Source organism: Pygocentrus nattereri, chromosome 26 (assembly GCF_015220715.1).
Source record: "Pygocentrus nattereri isolate fPygNat1 chromosome 26, fPygNat1.pri, whole genome shotgun sequence".
Taxonomy (NCBI): Eukaryota; Metazoa; Chordata; class Actinopteri; order Characiformes; family Serrasalmidae; genus Pygocentrus; species Pygocentrus nattereri.
Window position 1 is genome coordinate 31657193 of NC_051236.1, and position 18364 is coordinate 31675556.

The following is an 18364-nucleotide window of genomic DNA, read 5'->3' on the forward strand; positions in this document are numbered from 1 at the left end:
ACAGCATCGCAACTAAAGAAGCCACAACAGTCCAGGTTCATGTAGCCGATACGGACAGATCGGGGGACAGACATGACAAAAACCAGAATCGAGACATCAAACAGAGACCAATACAAAAGATACAAAGACTGGCAAACGCAAGGGACAAACACAGGGCTTAAATACACGGAACAATGAGGGACAGGTGAAAACAATCAGGGGCGGAGTTACAAAACCAAAACACGAACACATGGACAGGACTGGGAGGGGCCAACCGTGACACTGTACTGCTGCATTCTGGATGACTTGCAGAGGCTCGATGGTCTGCATGGGATGACCAGCCAAAAGCAAGTTGCAGTAGTCAAGCCTTGAGATGACAAGAGACTGCACTAGCACCTTGGTGGCCTCTTGAGTGAGAAAGGGTTGGATCCTCTGGATGCTGTACAGAAGAAATCTGCATGACCAAGTTACGTTCATCAGTCGAGAACGATAACTGGCCATTCAGAATCACACCAAGACTTCTTGCCTCTACAGACGGAACAATTAGAAAGTTCTTGAATGAGCTGGCAAGATCATGATGAGGAACTATATGATGAGGAGCTGCAGGGATGAGTAGCAGCTCAGTCTTGCTAGGATGAAGCTTCAGGTGGTGAGCCACCATCCATGAACAGACGTGAGACAGACATGCCAAGATGTCAGAGGGTGAGAAAGAAAGCAGTAGTTGAGTGTCATCAGCATAACTGTGACAAGAGAAGCTATTAGAAGATATTACATCACCAAAAGAGATAGTGTAAAGAGAAAAGAGAAGAGGACTGTGGCATGCGCCTGCCCCCTCAGGCCCGAACACCCAGCAGCGATGAACCTCAGCATGGACGCCAGGGAGAGAGCCGTGAGGATGGAGGGGTTAGGAGCACAAAGCCAGAGCTCCCCAAATGGACGAGAGTCACGAGAGTGATGGCTGGAGGAGGAGGACGAGGATGCTGGTGCCAGCCACGAGATGCACCAGAGGAAGGAGCAAGTCCCAAGTTCCGCTGCCCTGGCCCCACCCCCTGTTATGCAGCAAGGCCACTTCACTACTCCTCACATTCTACCCAGGCGACCAAGCTGCCAGCTGGGGGTGGTAACGGGGAGGCGGAGTGCCAGGCTCTTGTTCCCTCTTAGCTTGGTTGCTTAGCTGATGATGATCTGGCTGGCAGCATGAGCGCCTTTTCAAAAGAGCTGAGAGGGAACAGGGGGAGAGAGGGACAAGCTGCAGCAAGAGACTGACAGTGCTGAAAACCTTGGTGAAGATACTGAAGAGGCTAGTTAGCGTAAGCCACTAAAACGTGGCCAGCTTAGCATTGTTTGTGTTTGGTTTGTTTTATACTGTTTGTGTTCCTTGAATTAAAAATTGCTGCTGCAGCTCTGAACCCTGCCTCCAGCATCCTCCATGAGCCTGGGGCACTACAGTGGTGCCGAAACCCAGGAGGAGGACACTAACGCACCAAGGGCAGAAGAAGAGGCCATCAAGACCCTGGTCCACCTGCACCTGGTCGGCTGGAGGAAGCTGCAGGCTGTCTTCCAGGATGCTGAAAAGCACTGGAAGCAGCTTGAGGAGCAGCAGGTGGCAGCTCGTCAGATGGTCAGGAGCCTGCTGGCAGTGCGGCAACCCTAGATATGCATGGCTCGCACCACTTCTCAAGCCTTCAGTGTCTGCTCCCAGGAGGACTGGAGCCCTTCTTCCCCCTCCCCTTCCTGCTCTGAGGGCGCTTAGAGGATACCACCTTTCCCTTCCTGTCCCCGCCCCAAGGATGTTTGGAGTGCCCCTTCTCCCCCCCCCTTCCCCACTCGGAGGGCTCGGAGCTTGCTTCCTTTCTCCTCCCTTCACTGCCACTGGACACATCACCGCAGCCTGCTGGCTCTTGCGCCCATCATCGTTGGGGCCCGGGGGGCAGGCACATGCCACAAGGACCCAGCACTGAGCCTTGTGGGACACCAGTGGAGAGCCTGCATGGAGAGGATGTTAGCTGGTAAGAGCGATCCTCCAGATAAGACTTGAACCACAATAGTCAATGATCCCAAGGTTGGTGAGGACATCCAGAAGGATTGTATGGTTGACTATGTCAAAGCTGCTGAGAGGTTAAGAAGAATCAGGACAGATGACAGTTTGACTGATCTTGCTCACTGGAGTGATGAAGGGCAGTAGGTCCTTGGACTGGAACAATGCAGATGGGATGGGTTCCAGTGGGCAGGTGGTTGGATTTCTGGATTTGATCAGTTGAAGGACAGCTTCTGTGGAAAGAGAAGAAAAACAATTTAAGGGATTGGGAATGAGAGGAGGAGGTCTAGTGAAGGGAGTGGAAATAGAGGAAAAAGACTGGTAAATTCTATCTACCTTCTCCTCAAAGAAGGTGACAAAATCCTCAGGAGTGAGAGGAGAGAGGAGGGTTGAGAAGAGAGGAGAAAAGAGCTTGCGTGGATCAGATGCTGATGCTTCCAGTTTCCCTCTGAAAAGTCAGCAAAAACGAATGATACTATGTACTTGAGCAGTCAGGGTATGCGTGGGGTGGATTTTTGATTGCAGGCAGTTCAGGGAAAAATTGCAACAGGCCCTTGGGGGAAATGAGGAGCTAGGAAAGTTGGTGGTGGAATGAAGAAGTCCAGGAAAGTATTCAGAAGAAGAAGGCAGCTAAGAAAAAGTGGGATAACCAGAGAGATGAAGGAAGTAGGCAGGAGTACTGTGAGGCTAGTCGCATAGCGAAAAGAATGGTGGCAAAGGCAAAGGCTCAGGCCTATGATGAGCTGTATGAGAGGCTGGACAGTAAAGAAGGAGTAAAGGACTTGTATCGTTTGACTAAACAGAGAGATAGAGCTGGAAAGAATATTCAGCAAGTTAGGCTGATAAAGGATAGAGAGGGAAATGTACTAGTGAGTGAACAGAGAGTGTTGAGTAGATGGAAGGAGTACTTTGAAGAACTAATGAATGAGGAAAACGAGAGAGAGAGAGGAGGACAACGGGGGGAGAGATAGTGGATCAGGAAGTGCAGAGAATTAGTAAGGTGGAAGTGAGGGCAGCTTTAAAAAGGATGAAGAATGGAAAGGCAGTTGGTCCAGATGACATACCTGTGGAGATATGGAGATGTTTAGGAGAGAAGGCAGTGGACTTTTTAACAAGGTTGTTTAACAAAATCTGGAGAGTGAGAAGATGCCTGATGAGTGGAGAAGCAATGTACTTGTCCCCATTTTTAAGAACAAGGGTGATGTGCAGAGCTGCAGTAACTACAGAGGTATAAAGTTGATGACCCACACCATGAAGGTATGGGAAAGAGTTGTTGAAGCAAGGCTAAGGCGAGAGGTCCAGATCAGTGAGCAGCAGTTTGGTTTCATGCCCAGAAAGAGTACCACAGATGCAATTTTTGCGTTGAGAGTGTTGGTAGAGAAGTACAGAGGTCAGAAGGAGCTACATTGTGTCTTTATGGATCTAGAGAAGGCATATGATAGGGTGCCAAAAGAGGAACTGTGGTACTGTATGAGGAAGTCAGGTGTAGCTGAAAAGTATGTTAGGGTGGTGCAGGACATGTATGAGGATAGTGAGACAGTGGTGAGGTGTGCAGTTGGAGTGACAAAGGGTTTCAAGGTGAAGGTAGGGTTACATCACGGATCAGCTTTGAGCCCCTTCTTGTTTGCAATGGTGATGGAAAGGTTGACAGATTAGGTCAGGCAGGAGGCTCCATGGACCATGATGTTTGCAGATGACATTGTAATTTGTGGTGAGAGTAGAGAGCAGGTGGAAGAGAATCTGGAGAGGTGGAGGTTTGCAGTGGAGAGGAGAGGAATGAAGGTCAGTAGAGACAAGACGGAATACATGTGTGTGAATGAGAGGGAGGCAGGTGGAAAGGTGAAGATGCAAGGAGTAGAGGTCGTAAAGGTGGATGACCTCAAATATCTTGGGTCAACCATCCAGAGCAATGGACAGTGTAGAAAAGAGGTGAAGAAGAGGGTGCAGGCAGGATGGAGTGGGTGGAGACACAAGGGGAGTGACAAGGATGGACAAGATTAGAAATGAGCAGATCAGAGGGACAGTGAAGGTAGAGCAGTTTGGAGATAAAGCCAGAGAGGCCAGGTTGAGATGGTTTGGACATGTGTTGAGGAGGAATAGTGGATATATTGGGCAAAGAATGTTGGAGATGGAGCTGCCAGGTAGAAGGAGAAGAGGTACAGCTCAGAGACGGTTTATGAATGTAGTGAAAGTGGACATGGAGATGGTTGTTGTAAAAGTAGAGGAGGCAGTAGATAGGGCAAGATGGAGGCAGATGATCCGCTGTGGCGACCCCTAAAGGGAGCAGCCGAAAGACGAAGATTAGTAACATTAGATGGTATTTCATGCACTGATTATTGGCGTGTTCTTGCTCTTAGTGTATCAGGATGTGTGCAATAATCTATCGTCTCCAGTTAAAATTCATGTTTATTTAAACAACGGAAGGCATAAAATAGCATGGCAGTGGATCAGTGTCTCAAATACCATTATATAGCAATTTGTATTCTCATACCCTGGTGATGTATTTTCTTGTAGTTTTACCCTACTTCCAGTCAACCACTAAAGAGACGAACTGGACTTTCTTTTCAGCATGGTGATTGAGAGAAGAGTTGTCTATCTGCTGACTTATGCAGGGTGTATAAGGGTGGCAGAATAGTACTGTTTATCTAGAGCAGTCTAATTAGCTGATTAAACCTTCCTTTCTGATGATTTTCCTTGCTTTTGATCTGATCTCTGATCTGGTCATGAATATCTACATGCTAGTCTTCTCTGCAAATGTATTTAGTAAAACCATAAGCTACAGATCATACGAAATCAAGGAAAGCAGTTTTTTTTGCACATTCAGGGTGGCATAGTAATTGGTGAGTGTCTGTGGTGCCATTCTTAAGCAGCAGATATGATGACTGGTGCCACTGGCATTTGGCATATATATTTTATATAATATATAAAATACCCATTGACATCTGCCACTCAGCTTCCTTCAGTCATTGAGGAGATGGTGAACCCTGAATCAGAGTGAATCTGTCTGAATGGTACACTGAGCACTTGTAAAATTACATTATAAACTATGCTCACTTAAACCATTTACAGTTTACTGCATTGTTCCTGTTGTTTAACCTCAGTTGTGTAGGTGGGATGACGCAAGCTCTGTAGACACTATCTGGATTTAAACATGAACAACTGTATTTCAAATTAAAAGATAGCACTAAAAAGCCCTTGTTGCAGAGACCCAGGAGCCAATGTGGAATCTCTCTCAAAGTCAGAGATGCTTCAGCTTTTTAAGGCAAAATTTACACATACACATAACACATAAAATCCATGCACGTGACAATATCTTATGGTATGGCTTACATCTGGTTTTTGTTATTATGGCCTCAGCTTCTAGAAAGACAGAGAGGCCCAACTCTCTCCTGGGACCTAAAACTAGGGCCCCCTCACTCAGGCTCCATCGACACAAATAGAACCTTTTTGAGCCAGAGCTCCAGTGAAACACATGGAGCCGTCTGATAGTACTTTCAGACAGCAAACAGCTAGATGTATATTAAAGCCCAATATCATATCAATATCATATATAACATTTTATCAATCCTGATACACTTCATTCCGTTATGATTTATAAGTAAAATAAATCATTACGATTTTTTTTCACGCTATATTTTCATCATCTCAATTATCAGAATAACTTTAATAACCAGTTCTGTTTTTGCTGACTTTTCAGGAGCCAGCATGGTCAGAAAGTACATTTACATGCAGTGTTTTATGTATCCTAAAAGAGCTTGTAGACAGGCATTTACACTTGGCGTCTCCGATTAGTCAAACTGAAATCTGATCGCTGTGTGGGATGGAATATGCAAATCTGCTCGTTATTTCTGCATGTGCATTTTGTTTTGCACAGTAGTGTCTGTCTATATTGTGGTTAAGCATTTTGTTTTGTCTCCAACCATGTGCATCTTCCTTGCAGACATCGATTGCATGTCTGGTGATGTATGACATGGAATGGTCGGTTGGACAGGGAATGGTTTTTGATGTGTCTTTGAGAGACAGCTGTGTTTATACTGCTATAAAGTGCCTCTCTGCTATAAGAGCTGGCCTCTCAGTCCACCTTCCAAAGTGGTTTGAGTAGTCAGACATGTATCTGTTTTGAATGTGTCTTGGGTGCATACACGCTTGCATTTTTATGTGGCTTAGCCTTATCCAGATAAATTCCTAATATACATGAAGTGACCAGGTTTAAACAGGGTCAAAGTGTTTGTTTTGATGACTCCTATGAGGTGATGTGTAACTAAAGAGTGCAAAAGTGAATTTTCTTTTTTCTGTGCTGAGAGGGACCCATGCTGGGTGGAACAGAACAGCTTGATAATGGGAACTCAGGAGAGTGAAGGACTGCTAGACAACAATGTAGGACTGTGAAAAATTGAAAATTTTTCCGTTGTGGTGTAAAACAACCAGGCCAAAAGGAGTTTTACCAGTTTATTGGATGAAACTACTGGACAAAACAATTTTATGATAATGAAGGAAAATATGAAAACTAAAAAAATCTATACAAAAATCATACTAAATATGACAAAGTTTAACAAAGGTGATAAGAAATTAAATTAGCTTGAGAGCCATTAGAGCACCCATTTCCCTAGCTGGATCTGAGTATGCACTCCTCTGCTCCTTCTCTCTCTACCCAAAACAATGAGTTTAGTCTCATCTCCCAAGTCTCAACTCTCGGTGTCTCCGCACTGAACTTTCTCTTCCCGAATTTATAATTGGCATATCTGAAATGGTCTTGGCCAATCTTCAACCGCCACAAGACAAGCCCTCATTGTTCAAGCAGACAATATCCATGATCGTCAATTAAAGTGAACGGTCTGCCTCTGTGTGTGTATGTGTGTGTGTGTGTGTAATGTTCCCTTGATAGAACGGCCTTATCATCCTCTGTATCTCACTACAGAAGTTATGAATGGATGTTTTCATACATTTCTAAATTTTTGTCTTAGTTATGCTGTGATAAATTACCCACCAGCAGAGAGGCCAATTCCTGCTGCATTCTGTTAATGAGGGACTGAAGTCTCCTCTCATTCTGCCACAGGTAGACAGTTGGGTGAAGGATGAACTCTGTATTTTTGCCTTCAATATTTTCAAGTGTTGACATTGATAGGTGATTGGGTTTTTTAATATAAATATTACATAACTAATTCCCCTATAGCTTAACAATGAATGCAGTTAACGCCATTATGTTAGCAGTGGTCACATAACATAAGTTTTTAACAAGATGAACCCCTTCAAACATGGGTAGATATGCAGCTATTACTCACTTTTGCAATCACAACAACTTTGATGGTGTAGTTGATGGTTCAAAACATAGAATATTGCTGACCCTTCCACAGACCAAATAATTATATGATTCTAGTGATTTGTATGCGTTTGGCTCATGCACTGCATAGGCTGATGCAATATTTACAAAGCAAGTCATGACCCTCGGGCAGAGTTAGGAATTTTTTATGTAAGCCATACCGTTAACTGTAAAACTTGTCCACACCTCCTAATTATTGAGTTCAGGTGTTTATCCAACTATTGCTAACAGGTGGATAAAATTAAGTTCCAAGCCTTGCAGTCTTGATAGACAAGCGCTGGCAGTAGAATGGGTCATACTGATGAGCTCAGTGACTTTAAACATGGCACTGTCATAGGATGCCCCTTCTGTCAAAAGTCAGTTTGTGAAATTTCTGTCTGCTAGACCTGTCCCTGTCAACTGTAAGCGCTATTATCGTGAAATTAAAGCACCCAGGAGCAACAACAGCTTAGTCATGAAATGAAACTCACAGAGTGGGACTGACAAGTGCTGAAGTGCACAGTGCCTATACTCTTAAATTACTCACTTGCTAGTTCCAAATTGTCTCTGGAAACATCATCAAAAAGAGCTGCACAACAGGAACTTGAGTTTTTGTGGCCAAGAAGCTACACACAAGACTAAGATCAAAATGCACACTGCCAAGCGAGCAGGTGGTGTCACACCCCTTGTTTCCTATTATTAATGTATGGGACCTTGATAAGGCACCTCTGCGATGCTCATGCGCCTACTGCGTTTCAATGTCAAGGCTGTGCACATTCCAGGGTAGTTATTGGTAGTGGCTGACGCACTGTCCAGCAACACAGTTGATAATATTACCCGTTCAGATACAGAAGCTGATATAAAAGCCTATAAGGAAGCAATGATAAGCACAAGGCCAGTGTCAGAGAACGTCTAGGAATGATCCAAACACCAGGACAGTAATGCATTTTATCAAGGATGGATGACTGCGCCATGTGCTATATGAATTACAGCTACTCTGCTACTAGAGCATCGTTATCCAAGGCAAAGGGACTGCTCCTGCATAAGGATAGGATTATGGCCGCCACTGCTGAGCATGCAAAGATCCTTGAAGGCCTATATAATGGCCACCAGGGTCTAACCAAGCGCAGAGAGCGAGCATGACTCTTGGTATGCCCAGAGGAAAGAAAAATCAAAAAGGAGATCTCCTTAATATCTCTGTAGTTTCTCCTAGACAACAATGAGATTATATGGAAAGACAAATGAGATTTTACCACAAGTCTCCTGCTGCTCAAATGTGTCTCCTGATATAAAGACCTTGGTAATCTCACATGTGTCTCCTCTTGAGTTTTAGTAGAGATCTCAGTAAAGACTCCAGTAATCTCACATGTGTCTCTTCTTAGGTTTTAGTAGAAATCTCAGTAAAGACTCCAGTAATCTCACATGTGTCTCTTCTTAGGTTTTAGTAGAGATCTCAGTAAAGACTCCAGTAATCTCACATGTGTCTCTTCTTAGGTTTTAGTAGAAATCTCAGTAAAGACTCCAGTAATCTCACATGTGTCTCTTATTAGGTTTTAGTAGAAATCTCAGTAAAGACTCCAGAAATTAGTATTATACAGTAAGTATTATACATATGTCTGAATTGAATCACACATCTCAGTCTCATATTGTGCTCAGATTTACCAAACAACAGCATTAAATAAGTCTCTGTATGGACAAATTCACAGTTCACAGGAATTCACATTTTATTAGAATAAACTAGCAATTTTGCAGCATCCATAATTTAGTAAATCCTTAATTTAATAAATCATAAACTGGATCAAAAGGACTAGTTCACTGAAAAAACAATTATTTGGATGGTAAAACAGCAAGCACTATTTAAAAAACCTAATGATACACATACAGGGCAGGATTTACTGGACAAACACTGCATTTGGTCAAGGGTCAAATTCAACTTGCCAATATAATTACCATATACCAGCAAACTACCAGCCTCTGCAAACTGAACAAGGACTCCATCTCTTTCAATTTTGTTAAAAGAGTCACACAATGGTTTAAGGAAGGTCAGCATAGATGGTCTTGACTCGCCAAACCAAAGACCTGCAAAAATCATATTTTCACGTTTTGTACGTTCCACAAAACTTATCTCATTAATAACACAGTAAAAAGGCCACACTGAGAATTTGGATGACTTGAAAATGGGTATTCCATCTGTATTCCACATGAAAGAAATATTTCTTAAATCACTTAGTGGTCCATTGCAATTTGTGAAATTCTGATATAGTTTGCCATCATATATTTCTTCAATATTGTTTTGTCCCTTTTTCTGTCATACAAATCTGAATTTCAATTTCTCCTCAAAAACTTTCTTTGCAAATAAGGCTTTAATCTGTGTTTCAACTGGTACTTCAATGAAGTAAGAGGTTGAACCCTCTATGGCTACATTAGTTTTACAAGCTTGGCACTGCGCATCATCACTCTCTACAGACATGTAGCAACTGTTGCAGTACTTGTGCAAAATTAAGGAAGAACCTGCATCATCAAAGAATTCTTTAAATTTCTGTAAATTCCCAAGACACTCTGTTTGAAGTTCAGATGGGCAGTGCAGGGTGATTAATTTCAGTAAGTCAACTAAAGCCTTCCCTGTAATTTTGTGTCTATTAGCAAAGGTCATTATGAGGAGAAGACTCTCTGCAATAGATATTGGAGCATCTCTGTAAAGGGGACAATCCCCAGCGTTCAAGTTTTTCATTCTGGTTCCATCAACTGTAAGTCTCTCTTTACTACAGCATTCCAGTAGGTTATCATCACAAGCCCACTCTTCATCATTTACATCTACAGAATACAAATATTCCATATCAGATTCAAGTCCTGAATTCTCAATGTCTTTTGTGTGGTCTTGTGCTGTGGGAAATGCTTCACTGTCATTGAAGAGTTCAGGTCCATTTGTCAATAAAGGTCCCTCTAGATGAGACGGGTCACTTTCTAGGCTCCAACAGGAAACACTTTGTTCAAGACAGGGGTCATCTGAACTCTGGCTTGTTGTTGCTGATGGAGACATCATATTGCAAGAATTACAGTTTGATTATATGACCAAAATGTTTTCTCATTTATATATATATATATATATATATATTTATATATATATATATATATATATATATATATATATATATATATATATATATATATATATATAAATTATTATTATTATTATTATTTACCTACCTGTGTTTTGGGCTCCTGAGTTAGATCCCTTCTGTAATATAAGAGAAATTATATTTATAACACCCAGTTTGATCCCCCCCCCCAAAGCAAAGTTCAATGACCATGTTATCTCCATTTGTCCATCAAGAGATGAACTGCCCTCTCCATGGATCACCACCTTATCGTGGTGGAGAGGTTTGTGTGCTTGAAGGACCCTAGGAGCTATGTTGTCTGGAGCAAAAGCTCCTGGTAGGGTCTCCCATGGCAAACTGGTCCTAGGTGACAGGCCAGACAAAGTGTGATCCATAACCACCCCTATGAGGACAACAAAGCAGGACTTGTGTACCCTGCCCGGATCAGGGTTACCGGGGCCCCACCCTGGAGCCAGGCCTGGGGGAGGGGCTCGCCAGCGAGCGTCTGGTGGCCGGGCATTCACTCATGGTGCCCGGCCGGGCCCAGCCCGAAGGAGCTACATGAGTCCCCCCTCCCATCGACCCAGGGGTGCGGTGCATTGTGGATCGGGCAGTGTCCGAAGGCGTGGGCCTTGGCGTTCTGATCCTCGGTTGCTGAAACTGGCTTTTGGAACTTGGAACGTTACCTCACTGGCGGGGAAGGAGCCTGAGTTGGTGCGCGAGGTTGAGAGATACCGGCTAGATATAGTCGGGCTCACCTCAACACACACCTTGGGCTTTGGGTCCAATCTCCTTGAGAGGGGCTGGACTTTTTTCTTTTCTGGAGTTGCCCATGGTGAGAGGCAGCGGGCAGGTGTGGGCTTTCTCATAGCCCCTCGACTCGGCGCCTGTATGTTGGGGTTTTCCCCGGTGGACGAGAGGGTAGCTTCCCTACGCCTTCGGGTTGGGGAACGGGTCCTGACTGTTGTCTGTGCTTATGCACCAAACAGCAGTTCAGAATACCCAGCCTTCATAGAGTCCTTGGAAGGGGTGCTTGAAAGTGCTCCTCCTGGAGACTCGATTGTCCTACTGGGGGACTTCAACGCTCACGTGGGCAATGACAGTAAGACCTGGAGGGGTGTGATTGGGAGGAATGGCCTCTCTGATCTGAACCCGAGTGGTGTTCAGTTTTTGGACTTCTGTGCAAACCACAGTTTGTCCATAACGAACACCATGTTTGAACACAAGGATGTCCATAAGTGCACATGGCACCAGGACACCCTAGGCCGCAGTTCAATGATTGACTTTGTTGTCGTGTCAGCGGACTTGCGGCCATGTGTACTGGACACTCGGGTAAAGAGAGGAGCTGAGCTGTCAACTGATCACCACCTGGTGGTGAGTTGGATCAGGTGGTGGGGGAAGATGCCAGTCAGACCAGGCAAACCCAAACGTATAGTGAGGGTTTGCTGGGAACGTCTGGCAGAAGAACCTGTCAGATTGATCTTCAACTCACACCTCCGTCAGAACTTCGACCAGATATCGGGGGGAGGTGGGGGACATTGACTCAGAATGGGCCATGTTCCGCTCCTCCATTGTTGAAGCGGCTGACTGTAGCTGTGGTCGCAAGGTAGTTGGTGCCTGTCGGGGCGGTAATCCTCGAACCCGGTGGTGGACACCCCAGGTGAGAGATGCCGTCAAGCTGAAGAAGGAGTCCTACCGGACATGGTTGGCCTGTAGGACACCAGAGGCAGCTGGCAGGTATCAACAGGCCAAGCGATCTGCGGCTTCAGTCGTTGCCAAGGCAAAAACCCGGGTGTGGGAAGAGTTCGGTGAGGCCTTGGAAAGTGACTTTAAGTCGGCTCCGAAAAGATTCTGGCAAACCGTCAGGCGACTCAGAAGGGGAAAGCAGTGTGCCACTAGCACTGTATATAGTGGAGATGGTGTGCTGCTGACTTCGACTGAAGACGTCATTGGGCGGTGGAAGGAATACTTTGAGGACCTTCTCAATCCCACCAACACGTTCTCCAGTGAGGAGGCAGAGTCTGGGGACATGGGAATAGGCTTGTCCATTACTGAGGCCGAAGTCGCTAAGGTAGTTAAAAAGCTCCTTGGCGGCAGGGCTGCAGGGGTGGATGAGATCCGTCCTGAGTTCCTCAAGGCTCTGGATGTTGTGGGGCTGTCTTGGCTGACACGCCTTTTCAACATTGCGTGGACATCGGGGGCGGTGCCACTGGATTGGCAGACTGGGGAGGTGGTGCCTCTTTTTAAAAAAGGGGACCGGAGGGTGTGTTCCAACTACAGGGGAATCACACTCCTCAGCCTCCCTGGTAAGGTCTATGCAAGGGTACTGGAGAAGAGAGTCCGGCTTATAGTCGAACCTCGGATTCAGGAGGAGCAGTGCGGGTTCCGCCCTGGTCGTGGAACACTGGACCAACTCTTTACCCTCTCCAGGATTCTCGAGGGTTCATGGGAGTTTGCCCAACCAGTCCACATGTGCTTTGTGGATTTGGAGAAGGCATTCGACTGTGTTCCCCGGGGTATTCTGTAGGAGGTGCTTCGGGAGTACGGGGTACATGGCTCTTTGCTACGAGCCATTCAGGCTCTGTACAAACAAAGCAGGAGTTTGGTTCGCATGGCCGGCAGTAAGTCAGACTTTTTCCCAGTGAGAGTTGGACTCCGTCAGGGCTGCCCTTTGTCACCGATTCTATTCATAATTTTTATGGATAGAATTTCTAGGCGCAGTCAGGGGATGGAGGGTGTCCGGTTTGGTGACCTCAGGGTCCCATCTCTGCTGTTTGCAGATGATGTGGTCCTATTGGCGACATCAGGCCGTGAACTTCAGCTTTCACTGGATCGGTTTGCAGCCGAGTGTGAAGCGGCCGGGATGAGGATCAGTACCTCCAAATCCGAGGCCATGGTTCTCATGCGGGAAAGGGTGGAGAGCCCTCTCTGGGTCGGGGATGAGCTCTTGCCTCAAGTGGAGGAGTTTAAGTATCTCGGGGTCTTGTTCACGAGTGATGGTACAAGGGAGCGGGAGATTGACAGGCGGATTGGTGCTGGGTCAGCAGTGATGCGGGCTCTTTACCGCTCTGTTGTGGTAAAGAAAGAGCTGAGCCATAAGGCAAGGCTCTCGATTTACTGGTCGATCTACGTTCCCACCCTCACCTATGGTCATGAGCTTTGGGTAATGACCGAAAGAACGAGATCGCGAATACAAGCGGCCGAAATGAGTTTCCTCCGCAGGGTGGCTGGACTCTCCCTTAGAGATAGGGTGAGAAGTTCGGTCATCCGGGAGGGACTCGGAGTAGAGCCGCTGCTTCTTCACGTCGAGAGGAGCCAGTTGAGGTGGTTCGGGCATCTTGTTAGGATGCCTCCTGGACGCCTCCCTCGGGAGGTGTCACAGGCAAGTCCACCTGGGAGGAGACCCCAGGGAAGACCCAGGACACGCTGGCGTGACTATATCGCCCAGCTGGCCTGGGAGCGCCTCGGAATCCCTCCCAGGGAGCTAGTGGAAGTGGCTGGGGAAAGGGAGGTCTGGGCTTCATTGCTCAGGATGCTGCCCCCGCGACCCGAACCCCGGAGAAGCGGAAGATGATGGATGGATGGATGGAGATGAACTGCAATCTTTAAACACACTAGCATTTTAAAGATACAAAAGAGCAGTAAAATAAAGTGGCCCGAATGTGTTCAATCAAAGATATATTTTAAAATTATTATTATATTCAATAATGTTTTTAGCCTTCTATATCGTTTGGAGAGTTTTGGTTGCTTCTTCAGTTTTCTTCTCCAGCGAGACTCAGGTGTTTGTTGTGACGTATTCATCTTGATGTAAAGTTGAAATGCTAACCTAAATAAGAAATATAAATCAGAATACGATATTTGAAAAGATAGAACAGGTCCCGTTCCGCTTCATTCTTTCGTTCTGTGTGTTTAACATTCAAAAAACATTTCCCATGTTAACTAGTGCACTACACCGTCTAAAGCTGAATGTATATTCATTATTCTAAACAAAAAAAAACTCATAAGCTTACTAAAAGCGCTAAACAGGCAGTAATGGTTGATTTGAGATGTACCCAGTGAGTGAAGCAGCACTACACTTCCGCTTAACAACCATCATAGCAACGCGCACCCACCAGTTTTGCGAACAAGGTATGCTGGGAAATAATGAAACAGAATGAAGCAACTTACTGTTTATCTTAATGTTTACTGCTGCTTCTTCACAAAACGCTGCGCCATTGTCCAAGTTCTGAAGGAGAGATCCGTGAACGCGAATTTTGTTGTCGTCCCACATCACCCAATTAGAGAAGAGCTGAAAGCATCCTGTGATCCTAATTGGTCGTTAACAGTGCGGGAGATGGGCTGGGATTGGTCCGTTCAAGTGCAAGTCCTCCTGCGGTGAAGTCAACGAAGAACTGCTGAGGAATCGGGCGGGAAGTCGAAATACACGGTAAATAAACCAAAACATTGCATATTATGCGAGTAATGTTATTTAACAGTACTTGATTTAAAATATGATATTGTAATATCCTTGTTAGTATAAGTACGGATGTGAACACAGGAGTGAAGTAATTATTGACGTTTACTCGAACCTCACATTCATTAATATATGTACAGCATAACTGAGCCCCCGAGCCCCTCCTTGAACACTCCCCAGTCAACTCCCTGAGTGGGTTACTAAAGAGGTAGGGTTCCCCTGGTGGACATATTATGTTCTGCAATCCTATTTACTACATTCCTCCCCCCTTAAGCTATTACTTTTCCCTTCTTAACACATAATGCACAAATTACTGAATTCTTCTGTAACCTTACCAAACGAACCACATTTACTTATTTGTAGTGCCACTAAGTATTTTACCAACCATCGTATAACACCAGTTAAGAAAAATTACCCTAACCATTACAACATAACAAAGTTACAACCATTACAATTTTTTTTTTTTTTTTTTTTTAGGGCAGCGATCCACCTACACCCTTTTGTGTGTGTGTGTGTGTGTGTGTGTGTTATTATTATTATTATTCCACATAATCATTCAGGTAAGCAGGCTTAGACACAGTCCTTTGGGACCGTCGAACAGGCGCAGCTGATTGTTGGGGTGGCGTTTCGTTCACTGCAACTGGGGATGGAATGCTTGAAACCGGTGGTGTTGTGTTGTCATGCAGAGGTCCCTCTGGAATACAGCTTTGTCCCACTGCTTCGCAGTGACAGCAGCAGGGTCAGGGAATGACACAGGCACTGTGGGTGGTTCTGAGGTTTCGGGTTCTTTGAAAACTCTGTTCTCAGGCCTTGCCAGAGTCTGGTCCACATGCCTGCGCACAACAGTTCCATTTCCTAACATGACCTTGTAAGACACTGGTCCTGTGATTTTGATGACGAAACCGGGAATCCATTTAGGCCCATAACTGAAGTTGCGTGTGATTACTGCGTCACCTACTTGAAAACTTCTCTCTTGTCTGTGCTTGTCATGATGTTTCTTTTGACTGTACTGTTTTCGCTCCACTTTGGCTCTGAGATCTGGATGTCCTATATCTAACGTGGATCGTAATTGTCTGCCTTGCAACATTTCAGCCGGTGACCGCCCTGTGGTGGACTGCGGTGTTATGCGGTAACTAAACAGCACTCGCGACACCTTGGTGTGGATGGTGCCCTCACCTGCTTTCTTCATCATGGACTTGAATGTCTGGACTGCCCTTTCCGCACAGCCGTTCGAGGACGGCTGGTATGGAGCTGAGGTGATGTGTTCGATTCCATTTTTACTGAGGAACTGTTGGAACTCTGCACTGACAAAGCATGAGCCATTGTCTGACACGATCATCTCAGGTAATCCTTGGTTGCTGAAACTCTTCCGTAGACATTCAATTGTGTTGGCTGAGTTTGCTGAGTGTACTGGGTACGCGTCCATCCATTTAGAGTATGCATCCATACGATCAAGAACATGTGACCCATAAAAGGTCCTGCATAATCGATGTGTAACCTTTGCCATGGTTTGCTGGGCCACTCCCACGGGTGAAGTGGTGCTGAAGCTGGTACGTTGCGATGTTCTTGGCAATTGCTACATCTCTTCACTACTACTTCTATGTCAGCATCTAACTTTGGCCACCAGAAGTAGCTGCGGGCTAAAGCCTTCATTCTGGTGATGCCAGGGTGACCATGGTGTAATTGGCCTAGAAGTGCTTCATGACCTGGTGGAGGTACCACCACCCGTGACCCCCACAACACACAACCATCTTGCACACTTAACTCCGTCTTCCTCACGGCATAAGACTGGAACGCTGGGTCTGTGTTTTGTGCTGGCCAACCCTGCTGGATGAACTGGCACACTCGTGACAGCACAGGGTCTTTGCGTGTCCACTGGCTCATGTCTTTGGCTGACACAAGCGTCACCTCTTCCATCATCAGTACACACTCCTCCTGCTCTCTCTTGGTGGACGACTGTGGCAGAGGGAGTCGGCTCAGAGCGTCTGCGTTGCTGTGGTGTTTGCCTGGCTTATACATGATCTCGTACTCGTAGGCTCTCAAGGTCACGGCCCATCATTGGATGCGAGGGGATGCCATCTGTGGCACTGCTTTCATCTCGTTGAAGAGTGACAGTAGGGGTTTGTGGTCAGTGCAAATGACAAACTTCCTCCCGTATAAGTACTTGTGAAACCGCTGTATACCAAACATCACCGCCAGCCCTTCTTTGTCGAGTTGTGCGTAGTTGGTTTCCGCCGCTGTGAGTGTTCTTGACATGAAGCCGATCGTCGCTCCTGCCCGTCTGGCATGCGATGTGACAACACCGCCCCTACCCCATAAGGCGATGCGTCACAGGAAAGGACCAAGTCCTTCTGGCTGTCATAATGTACTAACACTTCCGACGACTGCATGAGTCTCTTAGACTTCTCAAATGCTCTCTCCTGCTCCTCATGCCAGTGCCACTTGGTCTCTTTACGTAGCAGCTTGTGCAAGGGAGCTAACAGTGTTGACAGGTTTGGCAAGAACCTGTTGTAGTAGTTGAGTAGGCCTAAGTAAGCTCTCAGCTCTGTGATGTTGTTTGGTGCGGGTGCTTGCTGTATGGCCTTTACCTTGTTCGGCAGAGGGTGGAGCCCCGAGGCGTCCACGGTGTGCCCCAGGAACTCTGCTTCCCTCTCCAGGAAAGCACACTTGTTGCGCTTGAGTCGAAGGCCTGCCTCTCTTAGCCGCTGTAGGACAGCATTCAGTGTTTTCAAGTGTTCATGGTCACTCCGCCCCGTCAAAAGGATGTCATCAAGGTACACTGCCATGTTCGGGATGCCTGCCACCACCCCTTCCATCATCCGCTGAAAGATGGCTGGACTGGAGGACACGCCGAATGGTAAGCGATTCACCTGAAAGAGCCCTTTGTGTGTGTTAATTGTGACATACGGCTTTGAGGCCTCGTCGAGCGTGACTTGTTGGTAAGCGTGACTGAGGTCTAGCTTTGTGAACTTCTCTCCTCCCGTCAGCTTCTCGAATAAGTCCTCCAACTTTGGTATTGGATACTGCTCAAGCTTGGAGACTAAGTTTACTGTGAGCTTGTAGTCACCACAAATGCGCACTGAATTGTCAGGCTTTAGCACCGGCACGATTGGTGCAGCCCACTCTGAAAACTTGGCTGGCTCTATGATTCCTTGCTCTGTGAGCCTCTCCAGCTCCATTTCAACTTTCTTTCGCATGGCGTAGGGGATGGGCCTGGGCTTGTAGAACTTTGGCGCCACATCCTCGTTGATGTAGATTTTGGCTGGCGGGCCTGTCCAGGTCCCGAGCTCCTCCTTGAACACCTCTTCGTTCTGCTTAAGCACATTCTGCAAAGTTAGTTGGGGCTGGTCTAGCTTATTGACATATACACAGTTCATGTCTAACTCCCTGAGCCATGCACGGCCTAGCAGGTTTGGTCCGGTGCCTGCTACCACAACAACTGGTAAGTCCTTGGCTTTGTTTTGGTATGTCACGGTTACATTGGCTGTCCCTAGGGT

General features: G+C 46.1%; 1 pseudogene; it reads right to left on the reverse strand.

Annotated features, from left to right (window-relative positions):
* Positions 1–15498: 15498 nt before the first annotated feature.
* Positions 15499–18079, reverse strand: LOC108415739 (annotated as a pseudogene).
* Between the last annotated feature and the right edge of the window lie 285 nt (positions 18080–18364).